This window comes from Melopsittacus undulatus, chromosome 6 (genome assembly GCF_012275295.1).
Source record: "Melopsittacus undulatus isolate bMelUnd1 chromosome 6, bMelUnd1.mat.Z, whole genome shotgun sequence".
NCBI lineage: Eukaryota > Metazoa > Chordata > Aves > Psittaciformes > Psittaculidae > Melopsittacus > Melopsittacus undulatus.
The window spans coordinates 82,604,884-82,620,826 of NC_047532.1; the positions used below are offsets into that span (position 1 = coordinate 82,604,884).

General features: G+C 38.4%; 1 protein-coding gene across 3 annotated transcripts in view; it reads left to right on the forward strand.

Moving 5' to 3' along the window:
* TENM1 (teneurin transmembrane protein 1) overlaps window positions 1-15,943 on the forward strand; it is a 235,949-nt gene that overhangs the window by 122,787 nt on the left and 97,219 nt on the right. The window lies entirely within an intron of this gene.

A 15,943-nucleotide genomic window follows, 5' to 3' on the forward strand; every position in this document is an offset into this window, starting at 1 on the left:
GGGGTGCTGTGGCATGGCATGTAATGGGCTTGTCAGGGACTGGCTTTCTGTTGACAAGGATAGACAGGCTGTCTATGACAAGAATGTTGACTGCCTGGTGGCGTGACAGCAAGAACAGTAGACTTGCAAGACTGCAAGTTCCTCCTTGGCATAGAGTGGCGTTAAGCATGACTCTTGCCTGAGATGCTGAGCACTTATCAGGCTCATGCAAGGAGGGATTCCACAGCTCTAAGAGAGACTGGAAGGATATAAAAAAGCCCAAGTCTAAATGCAGTGACTGATGATAAGAAGGCTCTGTCAAAAAATCTTTAAACAAAAATGAACATCTATTCTGTCATGCCGAGATAAAAACTCTTTTCTTTCTTAGAGGACCATCAAGGTTTGATCCCACTGAATTTGATTAAGAGTTGAAATGGATTTCCTATGTGCTTTTTACATTTACGTCTCCTTTTCTTGAAATGAATGCACTCTGGACATTTTCCTCTGTAATGGAGCATGTCATTACCAATCTACGTACTACTACTTTTTTCCCCCATAAAGCTGACAAGACCAGAATCTTGGATGATAAGTGGCACATCCCAGTACAGAACAGATGCAAGTGACAGGTTTGCTGAATACTGTGGAATACAACCAGTGGTCCAAGTCACCAATTTGTCTTTGGAATCAGCATTCAAAAGAACACTTGGCACAGTATAATTTTCAAGTTCAGATCTTTAAAGTGTGTGGTTATGATCTTAAGTTGGGACTCATTAAATGTCCCCCTCCATGATAACTTGTTAAACAACAAAATACTGACCTAATAATAATAATTTCCACTGTTTGTTGAAGAGACCCTGCATTCATTCTGCACTCCAAAATTAATGCATGTAATTTCAATCTAACACTGTCAGATATGAGACCTGCCTTGAAAGACTTGGCTTTTTTTGGCTTTCAGCAGAAGCCCAGTTGCTTGCATTTTTACCATGTATTTTATTATGTGTTAAAAATATTCCCTGAAGGTTAGAAGTGCTTCCATTAATGAATAAAATAATTAGGAAAGGTGCTAGCTATGTACTAATGTTTTACTCACAAAAAATGCAAACTGGCTCTGTTTTAGTACCACGTTGTTGTAGCTCAAACAGAGACGATCTCCAAGAGGTCTGTTGTGTCAGCTGCGTGGAGCAATTAGACATTAAGGGAATAAGTAACTGCAGTGAAGAGGCTTTTGTATCTGATGTGCTAGGATCATAGTTATGTTTGTTTTGACTAATTTGTTAGCTGTTTTGATTAATTTTTAGAAGAAAGATAAGGTTTCTCCTTACCTCAATGACCTAATAGGGGAAACACCTCTCTTCATCCCTATTGTCTTCTGAATTATTAAAGGATGCTTTTACAGCCACCAACAGGCATTTCTCTCTATAACTAGATACTTCAGATTTCTCAGTTCCAATATATCTTTCTGCATGGGTGTTAATCTAGATTCAGGATTGTTCTGGCAGTACAGTGAGTCTTAGGCTAAAGCATAGATGTACATTTGCTCTTGCGACTTTCTGCCTAGGATCAATGATAGCTGTGTATGCTGGAAGTAAAGCTTGATTTTACTGAGGAAGGAAAACATCAGATAAGTAAGAAAACATAAGATGAGTAACAAGGTCAGAATAAACAAGCTGTCATATGCAGATGGAAAAAATCATGAGGTTCTGTGCCATGAAGAGGATAGTAAGGGTAAACCGCAGATTGCTCATCTGGAGTCAGACAGCAAGGAAAGCTTTGCAACTGATAGACCAGCAGTCTCTCAGCCTGCCTCAAACCCCTGCACTTCACTGCTGTCACTGTACTGCATCATTGTCAGTTTGTGTGAAAATTTGCCTTTCTGTATGAACCTGAAGAATGCAGACTCTGTCCTCATGATTTCTGCATTCTCTAGCAAGTTCCTAGTACTTTCAAAATAAAAGGGTAAATTATTTTAGGTTTTTCCTAAATAGAAATTAATATAACTTGGTGTACTTTAATAAGGAGAAATAGCAGAGGTTCCAGAATGTTCCTGAGTACATTGGCCTGGATACACTGTGGGCCACCTGGAAAAGCACGAGCCATCTCTGTGACACCTTCCCCTGCCTGCCTATCTCTAGCTCATTAAACAGCAAGAAATTCCATTTACAGGGAAAGACAGAAATTAGTGTGAAAATGGAGGAACAGAGATGATGTGTGACTGTTTGACTTGTACCTGAAGGACTACCAGTGTTTGGAGCCCCAGTGTAAGATCTGGACTCATTAATGGATTTTTGAGGCTGGAAAAATCCATGGGGTTTGTGCTGTTTGGTTTTTCTCTAAGACATTTCCAAAAACTAAAAATAATAAAATGTGATCATCCTTCAGTTTGTATTTGACACTCAGAATTTCTGTTTAGTTCTAGAAATTCTCATTTCTAAACTGAGAATTTCTCAGTTCTTCTCACAGTTTTACAGTTGCCTTCCTTTCTCTGAGGTAAAAGACTGCCAGATTCTTTATACTTTTTGTTCTTAACATTCATGAAAGGAGCCAATACTTTAAATCCATTTGCTTCTCATATTGCTACACACACACACCTCTCTCTCTGCATTCCCCCTTTCCTCTTTCTCTGTTCCTATTGCCACCTCCACAAAAAGAGTATTGGTAGAAAAAAACTATGTATTTCTTAGGTTTGGAGCTCACCTTTAGGGAAGTATGACTGACCACAGGGAGTTTGCATTTTTCTTTTCCTGTTGCTTCATAAAAACAAAAAATGCATCAAGGGAACACTGAAATTCCAAGCTTAAATAGTCAAAGGTCAAAGAAAGACAGAAGGCGGCACCCTCACGTTAAGTAACTCATCTTTCCTGTGTTTCTCATGAAACCGGTTTCATTTGTCACACTTAAATGCCATTTTGCTAAGGATGTGTGGCCTGATCATTCAAACAGTTACTTGGTCTTGTATATACTTGCTCTTCTGCGTAGTTACTGTACTAAAGACAATGTCTTTTTCCAATCTGCCAGACTATTCAGATCAGATTCAAAGTGAAATTGTATGTACAGAATGTTTGGATAAAATAAACACTGAACTGTGACATGATTGAATTAACTGCTTGCCAAGAAAAAGATAGTTTAGAAAGGTGAAATGTGATGTATAAATATTTGAGGAAACACATGCACAAAAGCACAGAATAACAGTGAGTTACATTTATTTGTAGTCTTAACCCCCCATGGGACATGGTTTCTAAAGGGACTGTCAAAATGAGGAGATCATAGCTGTGATGCACCTAAGTATTGCAGAGTCCTTCTTGGAAGCTTCCAGATAGGAATAGGAATTGTGGCATTATCCCCTTTTTAGGGTCAGCAGCTAAATATTTCAGATTGTCCATTGAACTTTTACAGTGGTTTTTCTGAAGAGCTCTTCCTTTTCTTTAGGCCTTATATATGTTCCTAAGGAATTAATTTATTCAATAGAACAGACTAAGTCAACAGAAAACATCTGTACCCCAAAAAGCTGGTATAACTAGGGCAGCCCTAGCACGTGTTCAGAGTTTAGGATTAGACTTCTATCCAAAAAGAGCTTGAGTGTTAGAGATATTTTTTACCCAATGGCTTTGGAGAGAGTCTGTGTGGCAATGAATTAACTACCATATCCCCAGTCCAGAGCCCATCTGACTTACTGCTGTAGTTAAACTGTCCTGCATGATGTATCAGCTTGAGCATCTCCTCTGTAGGATTAGTTGTCCATCAGGCACCTTTGTAGCATTACTGCAAACCATACTGTTAACAACCGTGATACCAGGAGAGCAGGTGCTTGCTGCCAAAATCATTGACAGCCCTTTCTGATGTGGCCATTGCACCAGCTTCTAGCCAAGAACAGTGGTAATTCTGAAGTGCTTCAAGAACTTGTTATCACCAGAGGCCTGAGGCCAGGATCCTTCTCCAGTGTAGCATAGACCTTCTCTCTTTCTTTGTACTGCTTTGATTCCCAAAGTATTTTCAAGACCTGAAGAAGCAGAGCCACAACACTGTTACAGTTCCACACTTTCCAAGCCAATTTTGGCTAATCAACTTAACACAGATGTCCAGCATAGTGTCTGCTCTGACCTGGGGACTGCCAAAAACCGATCTTGCTGCACACCCTCCAGATACTCCTTCTAGATCCAACATTCTTCATGGCCAGCTGCCATCCCTTGAGGTCCAGGAAATCCTGTTACAGAACTCCAAAACAGATGTCAGGATATATTTTCATCATGGTGAATGAGTCCTCAGTAAGGGCAGCTCAGCAGCTTGAAAGTTGTTCAGACATTTAGTACTGATAATCCTACACTACTTGTAGGATACAACCCACGTAGGCTTTTTATGTAGCTCTGTTAAGATCTGTCTTTTCAATATTCTTAGTTGGATATTTGTTAGACATATTTGGCCCCTTTATATCCCACAATATTGACCTTTCATGAAAAGCCATTTTCTTTCGTAAACTCAAGTTTCAAGTCACCTGTCCCAAAGATGACATGGTTTTCATTAAGGCTTTGCCTTGCTACTTATGCACCTATTTGTAAAGGCTCTTCATATCAGCTAATGTTTAAACAGAAAGATGATACACTCCCGATTCTTTTGCCTTCTTTAGGCAGCATCAGGTGAACTTCACTATGAAAACATTGACAGATTTTTAGCTACACCAATCAAAATATCGTGGGCGGGTGTTCTTTCTACAGCCATATGTGAAATCAGGAGGAAAAAGATCACCTTCTATCTGTAGCTAAGATTTGGTTTATTTATGGACAACATCACAGCGCTTTAATTGTTCTGTATGATTATACGCTGATGTGTATTTGCCATGAGGGAGATGGATTAGCCTGTTTTGCCAATTTGCCAACTGGCTTGTACCCTGAAGGTCAAAAGCAAACTATGGCTTTCACTGCTTCAAAAATATATCAGTGTCAGGAATTTATAGAGAAGCAGCACAAAGTTATTCCAGCTGAATTCTTCTGAATGCTCTACCTTGGACACTGCTGTTATCATTCCAGTTGCAAGGATCAGTGCTGCAGTCATTATTCAAGTAGTGTAATGAAATCTTTCATTTCTGCTGACCTGAGTGGGCATTTCTTGCTGCCTTTACCTGGTTTGTGATCTGCGTTGAAATATACACAGAGATTCAGTGTCTTCTACAGTAACTTTATTTCTTTGGTTTAGTCAGCTGTTCCTGGAAAAGTCATCCATCCCACTTCCTGCAGTCCTCACTTTGTAGAAGGAATAAGGAGAGTTGGACATGCTTTTGCCTAAAAGTAAGGGAGGCTTAGCTAAGGCCTGAACTAAGTTGATCTCAGGCAGAGGTGCACAGACATCTCCAAGGAGAGCTGTCTCTTTTCACCATTTTGATTCCCAAAGACTTGACAGCACTGTTAAAGTTCAAATTCCACATTGCCTAAGAGATTGACCCCAACAGTCACACCTACAGTACACCAAAGAGGTCAACTGCAAACATTGTAAAGGCTTTATCTCATGCTGTCAAAAGAACAAATGAATTTTTCTAATCATTAGTTTGTGGAAAAACAAATGTTTCTCTGATGTAAAGCACTAAAAACCAAAAGCCCATTATAATGCTCACAATATAAATGTGAGTATTCTGTGTTTGAATTTATTCCTTCCTGTCTTGTTTATCACTTTGCTCATTTAATTTTAGTGTTTTCCTACTTCAGTCATCCTTTGGCAAGTCACGCGAAAAATGCCCAGAGATCTTTAGCTGTTATCAGTTCAACCATCTGACAGTGGACATGCCCAGGAGAAACGCACAGGAGATTGGGTTCCATTTCTCATTTAGTGTCCCCCTTCTCTAAAAGATATGAATAGAGAATAGGAATTTCATACTTAGTTCCAAGTGAGACTGACTATAAAATATTTTCTGTGAAACCTACCTGTGCTGGGAAAGGTCATCCTTGGAATATTTCAGTCTCAGCACCTTTACAGCATACTGAATCCAGTTATGATTGTATGTGAAAATCTATTCTTCAGACATATTCAACATATGACTCAGTTGACCTGTGCAGTATGGATTGATTTACTGCATACATGACAAAATAATACAGTAGGATGGAAGACTGATAGTACACTATTTTACTGCCACCAGAGCTTCAGTATAGTCAACTTTCTGCTTACTGTCTGCGGATCTTTGTTGCTTTATTTATAGGCTGTCATCCAAAATCCCTTGATGTTAATGAGTCATCTCCCTTTGAGGCACATAGGCAGTGCTTTTCAGAAAGACAAAAATCAAACTTGTGAGTACTGACTACTACTGTCAGGTAGAAAGGAAGCTCTGGCTAATTGAAGGTGCAGCATCAACAAACTGAACAAAAGAAACTCATCTTCTGTTCTCAGATTGACAGCTTTAACATGGAGCCTTTAGATTAAGGGAGTGAATTATGAAGAGAAAATGGATGCCAGGGTTGTTCAGCAGGGTGGGGTTTTAGCTAGCATAAATTCGTGTAACTGTAGTGGTGCCACCAGTGCAGTCCCAGTGCTTCAGGTGAGAATCCAGCACTGAGTCACAAATTAATTGCAGCACTATGCCTAACATATTATAGACTGAAAAGTAATAGAATCTGTGACAGAGCTGATGCCTCTGACATCCTGTCCTGTATTCATTTCTCTAGACTCTATTCAGCCAAAGTAGGTCAGTTTCTGTCCTCCTTACTTCAGGACATTTGTCATAATTCCACTGAATCCATTTATACCATTGAAGCAACCTAATTATGATTGGGAAAAGAATACTGGCAGTTCCTAGTCGCAAAAACATTCATCCTAAAATGATTATATGGAGATGGTATATATTTAGCATATCTATTTTTGGTCAAGCTCTCTCTAGCAAGACGGGTGGTAATTTTACAAAGGGTAAAAATGGATCAGCAGCCTCTTTCTCTGGCACAACATCTTGCAATGCATAAAACCTCTTTAAAACTGAAGTGCTTTGGAAAATGCAAAATGTTGTAATTGTTGTAAATTGATATGTGCAGAGTAGAGTAATTTAAAAATCATTAGAAATGTGCATTTTTTAAAGTGCTTTAGAAAGAAATGAAAGCATAATATAGTATATTAATATAGTTCAAGACATCTCAAATTTGTTTCAAAGCTAAACATCAAAAACTGCTACTTGAAAAATAATTAGGTTAAACCATTTCACAACAATCAGAAAGCTCTTCAGGTTTACCAAATTGCAATGTATGAGTGTCAGTCATTCTCATTTGCTAAGGGCAAGGATATTCACTACAAACAGCTGGCGGTAGTGAAAATAGCCTTGAAATTTCCTCAGTGTGTGATGTAACCTGTCATGTGTTTTCTGTAGACTTCTCTGTTCCGTGTTGATCCTCTACTCCCTGTTGTAGACAAATCTCAAGAACTTTTTAATTACACTATAGCCATCCTTTATTGTTTTGTTCTGAAGAACTGATGGACTTAATTTCATCTAACTGTCCTCTTCCTTTAATTTGTGAGGAGCTTTGACTATTACTGCTCTGCTAATTAAAAGGATGATTGAGGTTTCCCCTGCTGTACATTGTCTGACATTGTAGAAAGACTGTTCTTACTACTCTATATTTCATTGGGAGAAAAAAGCCGATGCGTGACTAGTTTGATTTGTATCTCCTGTAGAGCTGCAAGAGTTTGCAAAAAGATATCGGGTGAGCAAGATTTCTATTAAAAACTTGGTAGTCAAAGATTGAAATACTTAATATGTGTTGCTGGAGAATTTAAAACATGAGAAATTTAAGGCAGTGAAGAAGCACTCCAATAAAAATTAATTCTCCTGCATGTTGAAGTCAGTCCAGAGGGAACCAGAAATACCTGATGTAGTCATGTATTGATTTAAGAAATAGGATAAGTCAAGGGTATGAGATATACAATGAGGAAACTTGAGATGTTTTTCAACTGATTGCTGCTTATTTTGCAGATATGCCAAAAATAATGGCTCTTTCCTTCCCTTTTTCTTCCTGAAAACTAAGTTTCTTAATCTATTGCTGTCTGCACCTCATTCAGCAATTATTGGAAATATCCCTCATTCAAATGTAAACTTAATTTGCTTAAGTCAGCTTTTGTAAATCTTTGTCAGAAAGTATTACTTATTCCAGTGGGTGGAATCCACAGACCCAATTCTGGATGCTTCTATCCCAACAGCTCTTCTCTTATCCAGGAACAGGATACCAAAATTGCTGGTGACAGCAGTATGGTCCTGTTCATATTACCTTCTAGGTAGCTAACAGGGAGTTCCCTCTCTGTATGCAGGGGATCATGTCTATAATGGGGAACCCGTTGTGTCCAGGAACCATCCACCGCAAGGTGTTTTCTGCTAAGACAGCTCCAGAATATCTGTTTTGAGAGTAATGCTTGTTAGGATCCTTAGGCAACACCCATGTAAAATCATACAGACCGTGAAACTAGAGAATTTAACATAAAGCTGTTACAACCTCAGTTGGATGATTATCTAGTATCAAACCCTGGCAAATAAGTGGGATTCTAGGAGAAATTCAGGTGCCAAAGTGGTTCAAGCACCTCAGCATTAGGTAGGCTGGACAAAGACTTTAAAGGTCTAAATTTTGGATTTAGACATTTAAAGCTGTAGTTAAGTGCCTGCATTCCTCTTTTGCATCTCAACCTTATTGTCTGCGTAGTAGCCAATCTAGACAGTGTTAAAGAGCCATAGCAAAACAGTTAACAGGATAGAGTGTGGAAAGGACTTTTGTGAACGTCCTGTGTCCAACAAAATACTAAGATGGAAATTCTGAATATGAAAGGCTTGTACTCCAGAAGACCCTTTATAAAGGAGGTCTCTGAAGTAGAGAAGTTGTGGGAAGGTTCTGCTGGTGTAACGGATCTTGTGATGAAGGGGAAAAAACAGCCTAAATGGTCAACAGAACAGTAGTGAGACACTAAATCTTCAACTTTTAATTTCCAAGCTAACTCCAGTGATGAAACTCTGACAAGTTATCCATACCACGAGCATTTAAAGAATGCTTCTTGTGTTAGGTGTGAGCTTCCCTTCCGCACAGCTGGAAAAGCACAAATGGGAATTGCTAAAGCAAAAGTACAAAAAAGCTCTAAAAGAACTAGAGGCTTTGCCCTTCATGAATTTCAGAACACCTATTGTGCAAAATGCATTACATCAGTCCCTGAAAAGCAGGTATTTATAAAGTTTGGAGTTTTTTTCATTGTCATGATAAGCGTTCTACAAAAATAGCTATCATTTCAATATGCTTATGCAGCAGAGTCTAAAGTTTAACTTCTGAAAATAGGGACTTGCTATTGAGAAAAGTCAAAATCAGGGGAACTTTCTTTTGTCCTACATATTGTATTTTTAAGGTTTTTGATTGTGTAGATTGTTGCAAGGGTAATCTATGTAGACATGTAAGGAAGTCCTGCTCTCTGGTCTCCTTAAGTATTTTTGCTTATTTTGCTAAATTTATAGTAATTATACAAGAATATTTCAATTCTGTTAAAGCAAAAACTCCTTGTCTATTTTAGGTGCAGAGCATCTTTCTGCATGTTGCTCTTCAGTTTAGGAAGCCTTGGCTTCCGTTTATAAACAGATTGTTAAAATCATATTGATCACCTTGTGATCCAAAATCATTTTCTGATGGACTGCAGAAAGCTGACTCTTTACGTGGCACATCTGTATTTTCCTGTTCTGATCACCCATGTGTTTGCTACAGAAACACCTTGAAGAAGGGGGCCAGCCCAGCTGTGCCCCTGTCAGCTCTGCAGAGCAAGACATAGCAGTATCTTTGAGCACTGTGTAATGCGGCAGTGTGTCCTGGGAATAACACAACTGCCTCAGCAAAGCAGAGTTTGCATGGGCAAGAGAGACCAGGGAGAAGTGATGAGTTAGTAAAAAAATGTCAGCAGCATGGAAGTGAATGTGCAAAATAATAAAAGACACCCATTCACTTCTTAAAATCGACAAAGCTTTATTGCAGTTGTACCAGGGACACTGAGGAGGTGATAGCAGTGCTCACTTAAAGCCCAAGGTTGTGTGCCCAAAGTGCTGCTTCTCCCTGGTGCAGGAAAACTGCAAGTCATGAGCTGCATCTTTGCTTCAGTAGCAGTTGCCAGATGCATGTTGCTATTTCTGTTTGTGCTGCTGACACTGAGGAAGTTACGGTTTATTTACTGAGAGCTGCTTTGTCTCTCTCTGTACTTATCTTCACAAACACAGCAATGAACACACAACTGTTTGCTCCTTGTCCGTGTAAGCAGTATTCATAGTCAGTCACTGTGCACTGTGTGACTTTTGCTGATTGAGGCTGCTCTCCTTGCTTTTCTGCAAGTGTGTTATGCCTGGTTCTTGAGTTTCTCCAAGAAACTGTTTAATTGTGCTAAAAATGGAGGAAGCAAGGCCAGCTCCTTCAATGGATTTTGGTTCTGATTGTGAACCTGAGCTGTTACTAAGAACTCATATTAGTCTTTACTGCAATACAAATTGATGGTTGGACATCCAGCCATCCAAAACATGAGGTCCTAAAACTCATGTTTAGCTGATCCACTGTTTCTGTCTGTCCATGTAGTTTGGATCCTCACTGAAAGGAAAGAAAAAGAATATAAAAATGGGAGTATGTCTTTTTAGAAGCATCCAGTCCCAGTGTGTTGATGTCCATTCTGCAAGTCACTGTCCCTTTTCTTTCTGAGTGCCAGCTTGGTGTCTGGTTCAAGCAACAGTGGCATCTGTGCCACTTTTAGGCTACCATTACTTTTACACAGGTGAATCCAAATAGGTACTCCTGTGATATGTTGAAGCAGTACCAGTGCCCACCTTTTCAGCATTTTGAGCCCTCAGGAGATACGGTAAGTAAAATACATCTTCATTACTGAAGTCAGCAGGTGCATCTAACGTACAGTGCACGAACTGGGTGAGCAATTTTTGAGTGGACTCATATTCAAAGGTCATTCTGTAAGCCAGAGAATTAAAGATGGTGCCTTCTCTTTGCAAATGGTGCTTAAATAGATAATTACTTTTTAACTGAATATTTCTAATCAAATCTACTAATGAAATAATTGTGGAAATCATTATGCTCCAAGAAGAACCCTAGTCAGTGTTAATAATACTACTTCTGTGTATCATGAAAGGTTTAGTGCTTATGTAAAGATGTATCCTGATCCACTCAGGCAATCTGCTGAAACTGCTGAAAACAAGTGTCTCAAAACGTTATTTTCTTTGAATGCTTTATTAGTTCAGGCTGTACCTGTGAGACAGCTTATAAATGTCTTATAAATGTAACTGAGTCATCTCTTTGCCTGTTTCCTTTTTCTCTGCAAAGCCATTTGGTTGCTCTCCATGTTTCTCATAGTTTTCATAGGCCTCATGCTTTTTCTGAATCTTATGGTCTGCCACTTACTCAACAGGTTTCCCATTTTTCCTACACAGCAGGCTTTTCAGCCCAAGGAAGTGTGGACTGCATTTTCCCCTCTATGAGTGAATACAAGGGCATAGCTGTAATAGCTTTCACAGCTTTCATCTCACTCATTACTGCTCATGATAGATTGTTCTGGACTGTTTTCTTACTAGTCTCCTGATCAAATAAAATATCCAACAAGGTAGACATTGCATGGCATTTCCTTTTGTGGTTCTGAGTGTATTGTGAAGGATTTAAGAGCTTATTAGTCAGAGTATGAATCTCCAGTGACAGCTGTAATCTCAGTGCTTTACAACACATGCAACTTGAAATCAAACAGTGGAGACAATTTATAAAACAGGACCAAATTTGACAAGGAAACTCCACATTTACTTGGGAAACAGTACTTAAAAATGTGCTGGTCAGAATACTGAAGGTTCTCGTCACCTTTGTGTAGGTCTAATCTTCTTTGCCATTATTACTTCTGCTCATTCATTTTAAATGTTTCCCACAAAGGCCTCATCTGACCTGCCAACCTGTGTCACCTCTGAGAAAGAGATGGGTTCTGTAGCTGAAGTCCCCTGTGTGGCAAGCACAGTGTCATTGTATTCTGCTTTGCACCAGTAGCAGGGCTGGGTAAACAGAGATATACCCAGTGGCGAATGAGTAATCCCTTTCAGTGGTATCCATTTTCAGAGCTTCAGGTGCCTGAAATGAAATCTCTGTTAGCATGTTTACCATTACCAGTCCAGATTCTGCAGGCTGTATTGATTAGATTTTTGCACTGTAAAATACCATTTTGAACCAGAGCGAAATCGATAAAGGGTGAGGGGTTTTATATATACAAATTGGATTTGGATCAGGAAGAAAGTATTCATCAGAACAAAATAAAGCCGAAAAGAAAAAAGTGTGATAAAAAATGTAAGGAAAGGAAAAAATTACTCTGTCATTTCCTCTGCTCTGTTTGCCTTTTGGACCTCTCTGTCCACTGATTATTTTTCTACACAAATAAATTTTCCAGCAAATTGAGTTTGGAAAGTTTTCTTTCAAATGGGTGTAGCATTATCACAAACTATGTTATGGTTTTCTAAAAGATGCCATTACATTCATATACTTTGAGAGACGCAGTAGCGTTAATGGCAGCCTTCGTACTAGAAGCCAGAGGAGGAATTTATAGTGCTTAATGCATCAGAAATAAGTTCAATGAGATGATGGTAGGATTATTTCCAGAAAGCAATTAAAACCGTCACTAGATTGATGGTGAAACATTCTGAGTAACAAACAGTGAGGATGTGGCATTTTAGTTCCAATGATTTTATTTTACATGCTGTGGCCTGTGGTAAGAAGATAAGGAAGGTAGTTGCGTATCTGTGAGGCAACACATCAGAAAAGCTTTTTGCATACATCTTACAGTAGAAAGGTTTACAATGAACAATGTTTGGAGAATGGAGTTTTTGAGAAGTTTTGCCTTTGGTAGAAATAGTTGATCATTGTATGGTAATTCTGCCTGAATTATCCCAAATAATAGTCAGGGCTGTGTGGAGTTTAGATTGCCCCTTTTTTATTGGAAATACAAACTATTCAATAGTACTCCTTTGCAACTCTTGTCTCTCTGAAGAAGACCCAACCTCTTGTAATCAATAGAAAAAGGGGTACTTAATAGGAGTGCGAGTAACAGGAGATATAAAGAAGTTGAAAGAGAATAATCATATTTTAGGATTTTAAGGACTGTTCATGTGGTTCTGTAATCCACAATAAACTGTAAATAGTTGTAATATCTTATGAGCCTCTCTAACATCATTCAGAGCCAGAAATGAGGGCAAATATGATTTGGAGTAGGACCTGTCTTCTCCTTAGTTTTCCAAAATCATTCCTCTTCTGCTTAACATAGCTTTAAATACTTGTTATGTTCTCTTGCTTCATGACAGTGTCAGGAAGAATAACTATCAACAGCTGAATAAATTTATACATTCTAGTCTGATAACAGAGTGTAATAGAAAACTATTTCAGACACTAATGTCTCATGTTGGGTGAGATGAATCTCACACTTTATGTCTTTTGTTGGGATGGGCCACCAAGTCCCCCTCTGCAAGAGCATTATCTTTGAAAGTGATTTTGGAGGTATATGTGAGAATAAGTTCAATGCAACACTTTTGCACTGTTCATGTAGTTAACATTGAAGTGTTGTTTTGAATTCATTCACACAAACAGTGTAAACTTCTCAAACCCACAAATAGTTGTGGTATTGTGAGATGACCTTAATATATTTCATTGTCAGATGTGTGTGATGTGTGGGCAGAAGGACAAGTAGTATTGCAGCAAGAGAATTTTAGGTGGAAAGAGTATTTGTCTGTGAAGATGGTCTAGTGATGGTATGGATTACCTAGTCCTGTTGTAGGTTCTCTGTTGTTGGGAGCTTTTAAGGAATGCCAGGTATGATTTAATTTGAAACAATTAAGAGGAGATGATCATATGGAGTCTTTTGCAGCTCTGTTTTCTGTCTACATTAAAATAGGTAAACTGAGCTACATGAGATACATGTCAGAACTCTCTGTTATTTTAATATTCTGAGAGTAGAGCAATAGAGAGGCTGTTATTGTTGGTTTTGCCAAACAGTTGTCAGTTGTTTGGTAATGATCTATGATATTGATTTATATTGATTGCACCAAATTTCACCTAAAGCTCTGTGACATTTTACCTTCAAGTGTTCCTTGGTGTTGTGAAGGATGGGAAGAAGACATAGCAGCAGTTGTTAGGGAATGCATCTTTGCTTTCCTTTCACACAGGAACTTGATTTCTGTTTACCAGAGGAAACCCTGCAGCTGACAGCCAAAGACTTCAAAATCAATGTTTTGTAGACACTTCCAAGTCCCTTTGATTTCGGGCTTGAAGAACAGGTGCCACTGAATGCTGGCACATAGCCTGTGTAATATTCCCGTGTTGCCTCTATAGAAAAACTGTTCATAGCTTGATGGTTTGTTGGCATAGCTGTGGTTGTTCAAGAATGTAAAACATTGTACACCTACCCAGTGTACTGTGATGCTGTTGGAGAAGCCTAGGTTGGACGCAGTTATAACATCCAGATTGCCAAAGGAGTTTATTTAAATTAGGCAAATAATATAAGCTGTACCATAAAAATCAAATCTCTTCTCCTACAGATATGTAAAGTCTTGGTATCGATGTTAAACCTCTACAGTGCGTTCTCTCAGGTAACATTCTCCAGGGGGCACAACTTTCAATTAGGTTTTACTGGGAAAAAGGAAGAAATAGCTCAAGTGCTTTTAAAACTCTTAAAACTTTAAATTTTTTGAACTTTTTTTCCTAGTGTAAAAGATGATATTAATAAAGTCAGTTTCTGAAAATGAAAGCTGGAACATAGTTGTCTCCAGGACACAGCAGGAAGGTAATTTAAAAAGCTCAGGAACATTGTTAAAATTATCATGGAAGCTTATTAAATGCAATGTATATTTAAATTGAAAAAAAACCTTTCTTTATTAGTCCTAGATAGGTGATTTTTTGCTGCCTCTAGCAGTTAACCTTATTGGGAGAAAGTCAAGATAGACTAATTTCTAATCTTTATGGAAAACCAGTTATTAAAAAATGGATAGCAAAAGTATTAATATGATACTTAAGGTTTAGGCTGCAGAACAAGACTCACCACTGAATGTGAAGAAAAATAAAGTGTTTTCATAGGAAGTATTTGACCACTGGTATTTACATACAGTTTTTTGGTCTTTGCCTGATTTTCTAACAGTTATTTCTGAAACATGTTGAATTAACATTCAAATCTTCCCTTATCATTACAAATTATAAAATATTTAGCTTTAATTTCCCCTTTCCTATCACATAAGTAGAAACTTATTATAAAACATATTTGAAAGAGCTCATTGTTGACTTAGGTAATTAAAATGAAGACTGTGGAGTGAATTTTTAATGCTTTTTAGATTAGCTCAGGAATGATCAACATATTGGTCTCCTTCTCAAGAATATATACAAATAATGGATCACAGCTCACATTTGCCTTCTTCCAAGAAAATTAATGGGCATTCAGAGGACATGTCAGTGAAAATTCTAGACTTGAGTTGAACATTTTTTAAGTCTCTTATTTATTAATTGGTTTAAGTCTAAGGACTCTGAATTTTAGATTTGATAAAGACTGTATTTCATTAAAGTCTTTAAGGAACTGCAGGGGCTGGTTGAGGCCAGCTCCCAACAATGTGCCAGCACATTCCTTGCAGCAGGTCTGCACTGCTGAGCTTTTTTTAGATAAGGAAATTAGCTTTGCAGCCCTACGCTCAGAGAACCTTGTTTTGATTGCAAAGGATACAGATACAAAAACTGAAACAGTACCGTGAATTACTGTGAATTAGGTTGACTCTGTTAGCTTTGTGGGAGCCATGAAAATTCACACCATTCACACACATTCACACCATATATGCGATGTGAGGATCTGGTCTCTTTGCTGTAGACTGGCCTTTAACCCACCATGCTCCTCCACAAGATCTGCTCAGGCAGGCAAGATGGGTAGGTGGATAACCCAGTCAACAAAGAGCAGGAGGAGAGAAGAGGTTGATTTTGTGTAAACCTACAACCCT